The sequence below is a fragment of the Peromyscus californicus genome, unplaced genomic scaffold (genome assembly GCF_007827085.1).
Source record: "Peromyscus californicus insignis strain IS unplaced genomic scaffold, ASM782708v3 Scaffold_9__1_contigs__length_137607984, whole genome shotgun sequence".
Taxonomy (NCBI): domain Eukaryota; kingdom Metazoa; phylum Chordata; class Mammalia; order Rodentia; family Cricetidae; genus Peromyscus; species Peromyscus californicus.
This window is the reverse complement of record NW_026294617.1, coordinates 37,335,007-37,349,692: the sequence shown is the minus strand read 5'-3', so window position 1 is coordinate 37,349,692 and position 14,686 is coordinate 37,335,007.

Sequence of the window (14,686 nt, the reverse complement as noted above, 5' to 3'; positions counted from 1 at the left end):
ATTGTAATATATTTACATGTCTCTTCGTAAATGCAGAGCGATACAGACACATCTTTGAACACGACATGGATTCTTTTGCAGTGAGGTACGGTATAATTAAACACATACACAAAGCAGATGTTTCTTGGAGACTCCGAGATTAAGTGAAAATTAGTTGACTTCCAACCCCTGGACCCTAAAGACCCTCCACTGTTTTTACCCTCCGGTGGACCAGGTCTTGCTCATTATTTTAGCTATTATTTCAACACCTAGCTACTGACACCAACCAAAGCCCAGGCAGTGTTCCAAACAATAACAATGTTGTTTAAACCACAGGTAAATTCCTGCTCTGGTAGAACCGACATGCTGGCTGGTGGGAGGCAGGTGAACAAAACACAGAGACGATAAAAAAAAAAAACCCTCAGAGCGTGAAAAGATATTTTCAGAAGGAAAAAAAAAAGGTGGATGGAGAAAATGAAACAGGGCCAATGAGGTCCCTAGGTGTTGCAAATTCCTCTGCCCTGGTGGGTGGAATCCTCTCTGAAAGATGGCCCTGGCCAGGGCCTATGGATCCTGGAGAGGAATTCCCTGGAGAGAGAAACACCCAGGGGAATGCTCTGGTACCTGCCTGACCTGCACATATTTATGGAAATAAAGGCAGGTGTGAGGGGCCGGGATTAGTTGCATCCTGGAGAGAAGCCTGGAGCTGGGCAGTGAATGATATGGAGGGATTGCTGAAGCAGAGGAGGTGGAAATTTAGCTGAACAGGGCAGGGTATTGCTGAGTTTGCATAGCCATCAGAGACGATCTGTTCTCAAACAGCAGACCAGCCAGGGGGCTGTTGTTGCCCAGAGGACAGGGTGGCCCCTTCAGCTATGAGACACGGGACCTACAGCTGGAGGCGAATGGAGCTGGGTTCAATTTTAGAGATGCTGGCAGAGAAGCAAGCCTCTGTGCTAACCACCCACCCACTTCCCTGGCTGACTTCTGCAAGACATTCTCTTGAACCAAGACTGCAATTTGTGCAGTTTTATTTAATAGGGAAGGACTCACTTTGGGGGAACATGGTTATCTTTGGCACAGCCCCTTTTGTCTCACTGTACCCCTGTTAAAGATGTGTGCTGTCCACTTACGACCTTTACCCTATGCAAATCCTCCCACACGTCATCCCACCTCCTGCCCCTCATGGCAAGCACTGGAAATAATTCCACACTAAATCACATTTACATGAGTTGACTTGTGGCTAGCCAGATGATATGCTGTTATGGTTTGCGGCATTTAGTTGACATTTATTTTTATTTCGTACTTTAATTTTCTGTTGTTGAGACCTTTTTTTTTCCCCCGGCAGGCCCAATACATTTTGGGAAGTTCACATGCTCTGTGCGTCTGTGGAGCCTGATGCAAATAGCTGTGACCAGACCTATCTGTGTGGCCCAGTCTGGCTGGCACTCTGGTGAATAAAATTGTCTCCATGTCACTGCACACAAGATGAACTGCAGAGTCAGCAGGTTTCCATGACACCGAGGGTTGGGAAGGACACATCTCTCCCACACTCCACTTGTTACGAGGCTTTCATGGAGCAAACAGCACTCTCTGTGCCCCACCTCCTCTCCCTGGATCCTCTCACTCCTGGGGTCCTCTGCAGCTCCCACGCTCCCAGCAGCCCAAACCTCAGACTTGGAGCCACTGACCCGTCGTACCCAGGAGCAGAAATTCTGGGCCTTGGGTTTCCCATGACTAGCCAGGGCAATGCCATAGATTGACTCAGAAACCCACATCCAGAGGCTCCAGGTGAAGGTGAGGCACAGGCTAGAGCAAAGAGAAGAGGTGAAACTCTAGACTCCGGACTCACAGGGGGTGAGAGGAGGGATGGAGGTGTCACTGAGGAGAGAGGGCTAAAATAGAAGCCACAGGAACACAGTAAAGCCCCAATGTGGGAAAACAGCTAGGAAGACAAGCCCATGCCAAGAAGATTCCAGAAAGGGCAGCCTCACTCACTTCTACTTCAGCACAGCTCCACGGTGTCCCTCCCTTCCCGTCTAACACAGTTTCCATGCCCGCCTTCCCACAGTTGTCCTCTGTTAGCCCAGCACTTCTGAGACAACACACACACACACACACACACACACACACACACACACACACACAAAATGAGACCCTCAAAACTGAGGAGCGGATATGAGGTTGGACACATCAATGTTGGAGTCAGACCACTTGGAGCCAGCCCCCAGGCCCATGGTATTCACCAATGGCCTTGAGCACATTTGTTTCCATAGGCCTGGGTCATGATTTGCTCAGTTATAAAACAGAGTGACATTAATTTCTAATTAAATTGTTATGGAATTTTCTAAGACCCTAACATAAGCTCTCCATAAGTGGTTAGTTATTAATATTATAAAGAACTGTCAAAACAGGGTCACAGAATTGTACTGTTTTTAACGTTTTTATTTAACGAATGATAAGCTTTAATTACAAAGTGCAATGGTATGTAGCTGTGGAATTCATTAGTTTAGTTTTGTGGGTTTTTTAAATTAATTGAAAGTATTTTAGAGGTAGAACGGTACAATCATGGGACATGAGTTTAGAGCTGATGAGAAGCATCTGCTTCTAAAACTGTATTTATAACCATGTTTGGTTATATGTCTAAGTTTGAGGTCCTTTGTGAATATTTGTCTTCAAACCAAATAATTTTCCTGGTCTCCTCCAGGACTCCTGCCCCCATTCAAAGGTTAAAATGACTAGAAGAGATAAATGTAGGTAGTTAGAGTAGCCTCCACCTACCTGTCCTCAAATGTCAATCTTGGGTTAACAACAGGGCATAAGGCCACTATTTCTATAACTGGGTGACTGGTAGGCTTTTGTATGTTCACACACACACACACACACACACACACACACACACACACACACACAGGAGGGGGAGGATTTCCGCTTAAGAGGAAAACTAGAGGGATAAATATGCAAGACTAAGACTCACTGGACCTCTAAACGAAGCAGATGGGTCCTTGAGGAGCAGGTCAAGAGCAGAAGCAGAAGAAAAACTTCCTTCTCTTACCTCACAACTGGGTTTTAACTCACACACAGCCTGTAGGTGTGTGGAAAGCAAGTCAAGCAAGTCTCCTTCCTGGCCACAAGCAGGACCCTAAGTTACAGCAGGTCATAGAGTAGTAGCCTCAAGCGGGACACAAGGGGAACTTCCTCTGGAAACAGCCTGGTGTCTGCTACAGAGCCTGAGGAACTTTAAAACAGGAGCGGTCCCTGCTTTCAGGGATGCTGAGAAGTGCTCACCTAGAGTAGGGCATGCTGGGTAACATTCAAAGGCCCTTTCATCTTTGGAAATCTGTGGTTTTGTGTAATGCTGAGGTTTTCAACTTCCTCTTAAAAAACTATGTGAGATATAGAATCTGGACTGTGATATTTCGTGATGAGTTTTCTAAGGGGCTCAAAAAATGAATAAATATTGTGATCACTCACTAAGCATGATGTGAAATTTAAATCTTTTCTGCCTTTTATATGTGAGAGTTTACAATTTCTTTTTTTAGGATGGGAGATACCATTTTATAAAAAACCAGGAAATAATCTATTGTTGCTCTGCATATCATGGTAACTTAGCACATTATGTTTGGGGTGAACAAATTTTAGGAAACAGTTTCCCATGTCTTTTATTTTACCTTTTTTTTTATTATTGAAATTGATAATAACTTTCTTAGAAGAAATTAAGACAGTGGATAATGACAACCTAAAACACAGTTGCTATTTTTTGAGAGCGCAGTATAACAAGCCACCACAAAAGGTAGTTGCAGAAGACAGTGTTTTCTTATCTCTTAGGGTTTTATGGGTTGATCCGGTTCATCTGTTCTGGTGGAGGCCAATAGGGCTGAAATGTCTAAGATGGCATCTGCTGCCTCAGCAAGATAGCTGGGAAGGCTGGAGATGGGCTGGGTGTCTTCTCCAGGTATTCTTTTCCAACAGGACATCCTAACCACTTTATGTGGTGACTCAGGACTCCAAGAATACGTTCCAAAAGAAGACAAACCCTTATTGCCGAGACCTGACTAAAACCCTGCTAGTATCCTAACAGCCAGAGGACCCCAGAAGGGTCATGGGATCCAGGGCTCATTGGGGAACACCAGCACAACAGCCAACCATACGCTGTGTGTCATGTCTTGCATTAAGCATTTTATGTGTATTAATATTTTTATACAGTCTGGTAAGGAGCACACTTGGAATCCTCATTCTAACATGAAGAAAAGGAGACACTAGCAGATTAAGTTCCTTGATGAAAGTCAGACTGGGAAAGGGGGTAGAACTGAATTTGAATCCAGGGCATCTAATCCCAGAGATGGAGCTTAAAGTCTGAAGCCACAAGCATAAGAAATTAGCATCTCCAGGAAGCAAATGACGTCCCGGAAATGTTTGGTTTTGGTTTGAGCACTTATGCACTCAATAGCAGTAAAAGAATTCTGTCCTTTTTTTTAAAAGAAAAATGGCACATATCTTACTTACTTTAAAAATTAATTCACTTAACAGCTAATGCCCACTTATAAGGGAGTACATACCGTGTTTGTCTTTCTGGGTCTGGGTTACCTCACTCAGGATGATTTAAAATTCAAAATAAATAAGTAATAATAAAAAGTCAATGAAATTGTTCCTAATGATATACTGCTGTACTCATAGATCTGTGCCTAGCCTAACTATCAGCAGAGAGGTGTCATTGGCAACTGATGGGAGCAGATGCAGAGACCTACAGCCAAATACTGGGCAGAGCCAGGGGAGCCCGAAGAAGAGAAGGAAGGATTGTAGGAGCCAGAGGGTTCGAGGACACTAGGAGACCATGACCCACAGACTCAACTTAGCAGGGCTCCTAGGGGCTCACAGAGACTGAAACAACAATCATGGAGCCTGCACGGGTCTGTGCCAGGCCCTCCCCATATATGTTAAGGTTGTGTAACTTGGTGTTCTTGTGGGACTCCTAACAGTGGGAATGAGGGGTGTCTCTGACTCTTTTACCTGCTCTTGGGACCCTTTTCCTCCTACTGGATTGCCTAATCCTGCCTTGACTTGAGGGTTTGTATCTAGTCTTATTGTAACTTGTTATGTCATGTTCAGTTGATACTCCTGGGAACCTTGCTCTTTTTTTTTTTTTTGAAGGAAAACAGAGGAGGAGTGGATTTGGGGGAGAGGAGGAGGGGGAGGAACTGGGAGGAGTGGAGGGAGGGGAACCTGCAAGCGGGATGTAATGTATGAAAGAAGAATAAAACAAAATAATAATAAATAAAAATTAATGTACAGTTGGGCATGAATCCCAGCATTTGGGAGGCAGAGGCAGGCAGATCTTTGAGTTTGAGGCCAGACTAATCTATAGCAAGAGAATGGGAACAGACAGGGCTTCATAGAAAAACTCTGGAGGAAAAAAAATATTCACTGTTGGCAGCATTTGCAGCTTGGTAAGTTCCTGTGGCCTGGGTTCAAACTTAACTTCTCTTTATTTATTGTGGCTCAGTTTCCTCAGCTATAAAGTGGCAATGAGAATATCTAACGTACGGGGTTATAGCAAGGGTTAAGTGAGACACTCAGTGAGCGTGAAGTACCTAGAACATCCTGATACGTAAGTGTTCATAGCTACATGCAAAAGTACCGTGAACAGTACAGCGTGTGGTAGACTGGGAGCCAGATCTAGGGGGCTCATTACAGGCCCCACAGACCCTCTGAGGCACAACTAGGGCAGTGAGTCTTAACCATAGGTGGACCTGGGAAGCCAAGGTCAGCTTGGAAAGTGCTTGCCACCAAGCCTGAAAACCTAAATTCAATCCCTGCACACACATGATGGGAGGAGAGAACTAACCCCTTCAAGTTGTCCCCTGCCCTCTACCTGTGTGCTGGAGCATGTGTCCCTCCCCCACCCCCTACACACACAAATAACCTAAAAACAAACTTTTAGTAGGCCTTAGAACCAGCAGAATAAAGATGGGGAAATTACTGGGGTTTTGCACCCTACCTTGGAATACTAGAAAGATCCACACCGTGACTCTTGGAGAACTCGCCATTAGTGATCAGCATAGGATTAGTCTAACTGATCTGTTCTAACTTGCTCAGGCTCTGGTTTCTGCAGGCTTTGTCTAGCTCTAAGACTCTTCTAGCACATCTCCCAAACTTGGCATTGGAAGGATGAGTTAGTTGTGGAGTCCTGACATCTTCCAGGTTCTGAAACTATTTGGATGAAGATGAAGATGAGGAAACAGGAAGAAAGGAGAGGCTCCTTGTGGGTAGCTTTCAACCCTTAGGTGTCATTGCCTAGTTATGCCAGCAACTGCCCATGGACGTTGAAGTCATTTACAGCTGTAAGAAATGGAGCTTGGGGTTGGAGAGATGGCTCAGCAGTTAAGAGCACCAACTGCTCTTCCAGAGGGCCTGGCTTCAAGTTTCAGCACCCACATGGCAGCTCACAACTGTCTGTAACTCCAAGATCTGACACCCTCACACAGACATACATGCAGGCAAAATACTAATGTACATAAGATAAGAATAAATAAATTTAAAAAAATGTGGCTCTGTGCTTCTTCCTTTGGAATCTGAAAGACTGCCTTTTCCATAATATTATGGTCACCGTTCTATATACAAGTGATGATGTCTCTAAATTACAATCACGACATTCTGAGTAACGGTATAAATTCCTCCCTGTCTCCTTTCATCTCTGAAGCCCCGAGGAAGAGGAGGTCGGGTGGTGAGGTCACTTGCCCAGAAATAATAAAAATGAGGGTAGGGGCCGTCCCTATGCCAGGAAAAGCAGCCAGCAGCAGACTGAACCGAAATGCTCACAATGCAGACAAATAGCTCCTTCACCAAGACAGGAAGAAGGACAAAGAGGAGGAGTGTGGAGAATGAGACTTTCTAAGACCTGCTTACTGCATTCTGTTCCTAGAGTGTATTGTCCAGTCTTCTCTGAAGATCGGGATACTCTTTCCAGGGAGCAATTTGTTGGTTTTTTTTTTTTTTTTAATAGTTTTCTATAACTCACTCAAATGTATTTCATGAGGTCTCACAGGCATGAGCAGTTCCTGGGTGGTTCCTCGATGCTCTGGTGAGATTTCTTTCTGATCATCTCTGTAGAGCTGCTTTGTCACCTGTAAAGTGGACATCATAACCCCTGCACTGTAATGTTTTGAGAGTAGCCAGATAAAGTTGATGGTACCCTCCTTTCCTTCACCCTTCTCGTGCATGTCAGTCTGCCACCCTACACACCTCTGGAGTGGATTCCCCTTTTCATCCTCTCTGTGTCTCCTCACGCTGGTGCAGCATCTCTTACACGGACTATGTCTCAAGTCTTCATCAGGTTTTCCCATTTCAAATGCCGGAGGGATCTTTCAGACTGCACAGTGATCCTCCTCCTCCCGAAGCACATGGGTAGCAGTTAGATTCCAAACCCCAGCTCTATGACCTTTGGGGCCAGCTGTCTCTACCTCCCACTTCACCTCAGTGTCCCTACACAGCAGGATCCACCTTGCTCCCAGACTCTGGATCTCACAAATCTCTTGCTCTGCATGAGATGCTTGACTTTCTTCCACCCAGAGCATTTCCATAAACGTTTCGAGACTTGGGCCACAGATGTTTCTTCTCTTCCACCTGGGGAATGCATCTTGTATCACCAGCATCCCCCTTCCTTTCTTTGGGACAGCCGGTCCCACCTTGCTCTTGTCCACTGCAGCAGTGCATATGCAGTGTGCTGCATGGGTCTGCAAAGAGGAGGGACGCAAGATGAACTAACAACTGCCGAGAGCCCCGTAGCCTTCCCTTCCTCCTTTCCTTTCACACAGCAGGTTTCCCTTGTACAGATGGCTCAAAATTTAGGATGGTTGACTCCCCCATCCCAAATGGTATAAAAGCGTTAGGTCTTTGATAGAAACCATATTTCAATATACTTTTCACCTAAGTCTGGTCTTTCCCAGACTAGCTATATGGGGTACTATACTCTCTTATCACGCTAGGTAACGGTGATGTGTCTCAGTACCCAGTCAGCCAAGTATCACAAGGCAAACAACTGTGCGCTGCGTGTTCTGCATCATAGCTACGCTATGACATGGAATAATCTAGGTGTGCTGATTGCACGTTCCACTTCTCTTCAATTTCTGATGGGTTTTGGGGGATATCAGGCCATTCTAAGGAGAGGAACACCTGCATTCTTTCCCCAGCTTGAAAATCAATTTCTTCTTTGGGTTTTAAACAATAAACAATGAAAAAGCAAGCATGACTCTCTTCCTCGGATTAGAAAATCCCAGTGTTTGGGGTCATGGGATAAGCACAGCACTTGGGGTCTGGGAACCAGCTCTAATGCAGTCAGATGAAGATGATGGTGGTTCTCAGGTCCGGCACCCCACTAGCATTCCTTCTGCAATGGCTTTACCAGGGGATCATTCTCAGTGTTTTCATGAGGAAATAAATTAAGTGAATGGAGAACTTTAAAGTTTATGCAGAAAAGAAATTGAAAGCAAAAGACAAATTTGAAAAACACTGAAGAACTTCTATCCGGGGGTGGGGGGTGGGGGGGTGGGAGGGAAGGAACATGTCTGTGATATACTCAGAAGTACATGAGTCTAAAAGCATCTGTAAAAGAAGCCACACACAACAGGCTGTATGCCGCACAATTCTATTTATATGACATTCTGGAAGATGGTACATAGTGGACAGGACATCAGTGTTTGCAGGGTTGAGAGTGTGAAAAGCTGATTGACTATGAAAAGGACGTAAAGAATTTAAGGGTAACAGCTCTTTTGGATTTTGATTCTAGTATTATGGCAAGACTGTCCAAACTCTTTGAACTATGCACCTAAAATGGATGAGTTTTACTGTATGCAAATTATATTCCCTTAACCCTCACAGGCAGGATGATCCTGTTGTGAGATAATCTTTTTGTACACTGTAAAGATGTCTCTCTGCCTAAGGCACCTTCTGATTGGTTTAATAAAGAGTTGAATGGCCAATAGCTAGGCAGGAGAGAACAAGTGGGACTTCTGGAGAGAGGAGAAGAATCTAAGGCATGCAGGATTTCACCAGCCAGTGAGACACAGAGGGAGCCAGACGTACGGTATTGAGGACAGGTAATGAGCCACATGGCAGATTGGAGATTAATATAAATGGGTTAATTTAAGTTATGAGAGCCTAAGCTAAGGTCAAGCTTTCATAATTAATAAGAAGTCTCTGTGCCATTATTTGGGAGCTGGTGGTACATAGAAAGGTGGACTGCATGAGTCTGGTAGGACAGGGAGGGTAAGGGTGTGTGGCAGTGTTTAGGAAATGGCTACTTGCATATTGCTGAGTTACATGTTAATATTCTGTGCCAACACTTTGGCTGCAGAGCACAGTGTCAGCAAATCTCAAGGGGACTGGGAAGCTCACTCCCCTCTGGCTAGCTTTCATGGTATCAGAAAGTGCTAAGCAGGCTGCTTAGGAGAAAAAAATCAGTGGTCTTACCCAGCACTGGACCACGCACAATCCGTACTGATCTGCCAGGGAAGATGTGCCTACTGCTGCAGTACTGGTGTGACTGTTACGGAGAGAGAAACTGCTTTCTTGTTGAATTTGTTGAGGCCTGCTCCATAGGAGGGAATTTCATGACTGGCACTGTAAACCTCATCAAAAGCCCATGGCTGGGGAGGTCGTAAGCCCTAGGGTAGAGTCTATTATTGTTATTTTTGTGGCATCTCTTATGTCAATTTGATTTCTAAATACTGATATATCTATAGACTTGGACTGCTCTCAACGTTAGTCAGAGAAGATTCTTTTTGCAGTAGGCGGGGGTTAGTGCAGAGACTCAGTCAAAGTGCTGAGAATAATTGTGTGAGTACTCAGTCCTAAACAGGCTGATGGGGCGGATCTTTATGACTTCCCACCCCCTGCCAAGGCTTAGAGAACATTATGGAAGAAGAAGTGAAAACAGTGTAAGAGCCAGAGGATGAGGAAGCATGTTAGGAAATACATATCCAGATACGACATGACCATTGCTCTCATGAACTCGCGGCGGCTGGGGTTACCTGCACGAGACCTGCACAAGATCAAGCTAGCTGGAATTCCAGCTTAGAGCAGGGAGAAACTCTTGAGGCCCCCTCCTTACTGAGGAGCTATAGGCAGTTGATAGCTTCCAGGGTGGGTGGGGAGAATCACTCTTTTTTTGGGGATAGCCACTGGCATGTTTCCCATGGATGGCTCCATTCCTGCGCACCTACAGGCGTCACAGGTAAGACTTATTGGGTTATCAACAACAACAATAACAAAAAGACATGGAGTTGGCAGAGGCCATATTGGTAGTACCCGAGGAGAGCAGCAGCGTGGAAATAAGGGTAGATTTGATTGTATTTTGCTGTACACATGCATGAGTTTCTCAAAGAATTAAAAAAACAAAAACAAAAACAAAACAAAACGTATTGTCTGTGGCAGATTATCTTTGAAAGGAGTTCTGTTGCTAAAAGCCAATCAGAAACCATCATGAGATGAGTTAGTACTCAAGAGTAACTGAGGTCTGTTTGGAGGGCGATGCCTCTCTTTATTGTCGGCTCCCCCCGCCCCCCCCGGGTCTGTTTTACTGAAAGACAGGAACCAGAGAGAAAAGCCACAAAGGAGGCTTTGCACATTTACTTTTCCAGACTCACTCCCTGCGTTTCCTCCTGGGATTTCTATTTTTTTTTTTTTTTTTTTTTTTTTTTTTTTGGTTTTTCGAGACAGGGTTTCTCTGTGTAGCTTTGCGCCTTTCCTGGAACTCACTTGGTAGTCCAGGCTGGCCTCGAACTCACAGAGATCCGCCTGGCTCTGCCTCCCGAGTGCTGGGATTAAAGGCGTGCGCCACCACCGCCCGGCGGGATTTCTATTTTAATAAGCACTCTGTGTTCTCCCAACTGAGGACCACAGGTGTGGAAGCTGTCTGTCAGCCTGGAACGGCCAGCCACACGGTGCCCTCAGTGGGAGCAGGTTCAAGGGAACCCTACCTTGGTTAACTCAAAATAAGCAACCAGCAGGGTTTCCTGGCCCCTGAACAGCAATGAGAACACAGCAATGAACAGCTCTGGAAACTTCTGTTAGCCTGAAGAGCTAGCCGAGCAAGTCACTGCTGACGTCATGGCTTGCCCCCAGGAGCCGGAACTCAGGGTTGGGAAACGCTTCACGATGGAAGCCCTTTGATAGGCCCACCCACACTCTTCCACATCATCCCCACATCTTGTTATTACTGTCTGCCCAAATTCCCCATTCCTGCCTGAGCTCTGGGTATTTTAAGGTTTATGAAAACTGGAGTTTTGTTGGCAAATATCAGGACTGACTAAGGATATTAGTTGGGAGACATGACATTCTTGTCCCTGCATCTCCATTTCACATCAAATGTACAGATCACCCAGTGCTCAGCTCTTCTCTGAAGTCCAGGCTCCCATGCTGCTATCCTCCTCATAGGACTCTGGACATGGCCTTGCTGGAATTCCCACTCCTGCCCATTCCCCTGGACAAGCTAACGGGCTTCCAAGAATCCTCCTCAGATGCCAGCTTCTGTCCTGTGACCCCATTTTCATGACCCTGTCTCTTCCCAGATGCCGGTGCCAGCTGCTCAGGTACAGGATGGTGACAGTTGCTTGCCAAGGCTGGTTCCAGACGCCTCTTTCTCAGTCTGCTAATCCATCCATGCCTTGCTAAACAGTACACTTGCCACTTTTTCTTTCTTTTTTTCAATGAAACCCTCCACTGTTTAAACTAATCAGGAAAGGGACCATTTCAATTTATCCATGCCAAATTCCACAACAACTTCCCTGTGCCCTTAGGATAAACCCAGAAACCCCGCCCCACCCTCCCTCCTAGACCTCACTTTCTGCTCTCCTCTGTCACTAGGCTCCGCCATCTCCACTTTTCCATCCACTGGCCCTGTCTGCACTGCTCCTCCTCAGTGTTGCTGCAGCCAGGCTCCCTTCTCATTACAGTCGCCGGCTACGTGGCATCTCTTCAGTCAATGCCAATCTGTGTAGCCCTCCCTCCCTAAGCGGCCTCAGTGTCGTTACTCTAATTTCCTTTTTCTCTTTTAGCCTTTACCACTATCGAATACTGGAACAATCATATTTCATACGTATTTGCTATCTATCTCCTCATACTAACTTGAGATCCAAATGGGCCAGACCTTTACATTATATCCTAATGTATCGTTCTAAGTCAGAACAAGAAAGAAATGGCAGCACGCTCAAACTTGGTTAGATTTAAAATTGTAACACTGGGTTGATTTCAAAAGATAGGGGCGACAAAGTTTAGTTCAATGCCCGGGCTAGCAAAGCTAGAATACACAGAGAATAAGGACTCCAAGAGGCAAGGGCCGTGACTGTCAGCGGTACACCTAGGGTACCAGGACAGGGATGTAGGTACACCCATCACTCTTCTCTTTCACAACCTCCCAGTCTCCTGCTGGCTGTTATCTTTATCCAATAAGAAGGAGGAGAGCCCAGGAGTCGGGACAGTCCTCAGTTGTCTCCTGGGAGATGGAGTGGAGTGGAAAAGAGCAAATAATGCACCTGAAGATGTGGACAAGGCTCACAGGGCCCACCAGATTCTCCCTTTCCAGAAGCACCACACACCCAGACGTGTGTGACATGTGTGTGACACGTGTGACTTGTGTGACATGACAGCCACACTAGTTGATAGGATGTCATAGAAGGAGATATGAATGAATCCAGAATTCTCAGTGATTCACTCCACTTTCTAGGAGCCATTTTAGAAGACCAACCGCTCTCTCTGTCAACAGGGCAGTCCAGACAACTGAAGATTCACTCCATGGTTGTTTACTGAATAGGATTTCCAAGATCTTAGCCATGGCCCTGTACAACCCAGAGAGGAAATTCCTGTGGCTGGCAGGATTGTGAGTTCTGTGCCAACAAGATTTCTGAAGCTGAAGAACAATGTCTTTTTGTGTGTAACATGGAAACAGGCTCTTCTTTTGGATTGTGTTTGGAGACAGAGAAGAGCCAGGTAAGATACTGGCAACATTCCTGATTTTGGAATGGAGTTTGGAGCTCCCCAAACTTAATGGGGGTAAGCACAATATCATGTATCTACATACAGGGTCAGTAGCTGAAAGGGGACGGTGCCAACTCATTACACATTTGTGTCAGTGGGTATGGTGGCAGTGGGGTAGATGTATCTACATGAACTGATGATCAGAAGGCCCCTTGAGTGCTTACTAGGTATGGGACATGGTAGGAGTCTACAATCGTGTGAAGGACAGAAGTCTTGTCTTTAATCATAGATGAGAGGGACCACAGAAGTGTGATGACAAGGTAGCTATATTTTAGATCATAAAGGGGAGGCGGGAGCCCCTTGTTTGTTAAATGCTTTCAATAATAAGCTAGATAATATATGATGAGATACAAAAAAAAAAAAATGCTGGGAGAACAGGTTTCCCCACTTCCTCAGGATAGGACAGACTGAAGGGGGAGGAGAGCTGGGATGGGTGGGGAAATGGAGAGGCCAGAGCAGACAAGACACACTGTGGGAATGTGAAGCTCAGTGCACTCCCTTACAGACTGCGCCTTCTCGTAAACACAGCAGAACCATGTCACCAGCTATGGACTCTGACGTTGCATGTACCTGATAAATTTAATTCCCCAACATATCTTTATATTTGATCCATCTTTACTATTTGGATAAAATCTTATCACTTCTTTCAGTTGCTTTCATTTCCTTTGTCGTAAAATAAAAATGAGATCTCAGTGTGTGTTAACTTTTGGTAGGAATCCTAGCTTCTCACACAGGAAACCATCTGCAGGTTTGTCAACTGATGGCACACAGATCCCTCCAAACAAGAAGGAAAACCCAGCAAGTATGTATCTTGGGGTGGGAGGTGCTAAACCTTGTCTCCAGTACAGAGGCTTGTTTCTTTCCATTAACCCTAAGGCACCAGTTGATGCTAGACTGAGCAGTTAAGCTTTAAATGAAAGTCAAGTCTTTATACAGCATTTGTGGAGCCTTTCCTAATTGCTCTACAGAGAGCAGGAAAAGATCAACGATAGATGAGCTGCATCCTAGGAGGTGGGGAGGGCAGTGAGTGATTCTGGGCTGGTGGAAATTACAGGGTGTTGTGAGACCTAACAGAACAAATGGTTTACTTAGGCAGGGACTAGGAACGGTCCATGGCACTGCAGAATACCACCCACATGGTTCTTCTAGTGGACCCTGCATCTTGTCCTGATCCTCGGGACTGATTCACAGGGATGGCATCAAAGGGCTTCTGGGCCTGCTTCCTCTAATTAGATTTGGCCACTAGGGATCCCTGACCAAAGGGGTGGCAGCCAGGTGTATCTCAGGGAAGAGAGTACATCTGGGGTGTAATTGTCTGGGATTCCTCCTTTGAGGAACATTCCTGCTGTTGAAGGATGCAGCTCCAGTCAGAATTGGCCGGGGGGGGGGGGGGGGGGGGGCGGGGGCAGCACTTTCTGTGTACTCTTTGCCCTGAGTTCTAGTAATCTCTCCTCTGGTTCTTTCCTGCCTCTGGGAAGGTATCAGTCTTACTGGCCATGCAAAACTCCTGCTTTCTGGTTTCCTTGTATCCTGGACACATCTTTTCAAAGTAGTCCCTGTAATAATTCTCCTCTCTACACGATAACTATGCACCATTGTTCTCCTGCTAGAGTCTGATGCTAGATTCTCAGGGAGAAACCATGCTTAAACTGAATGTGAGATGGACGGAAAAGAG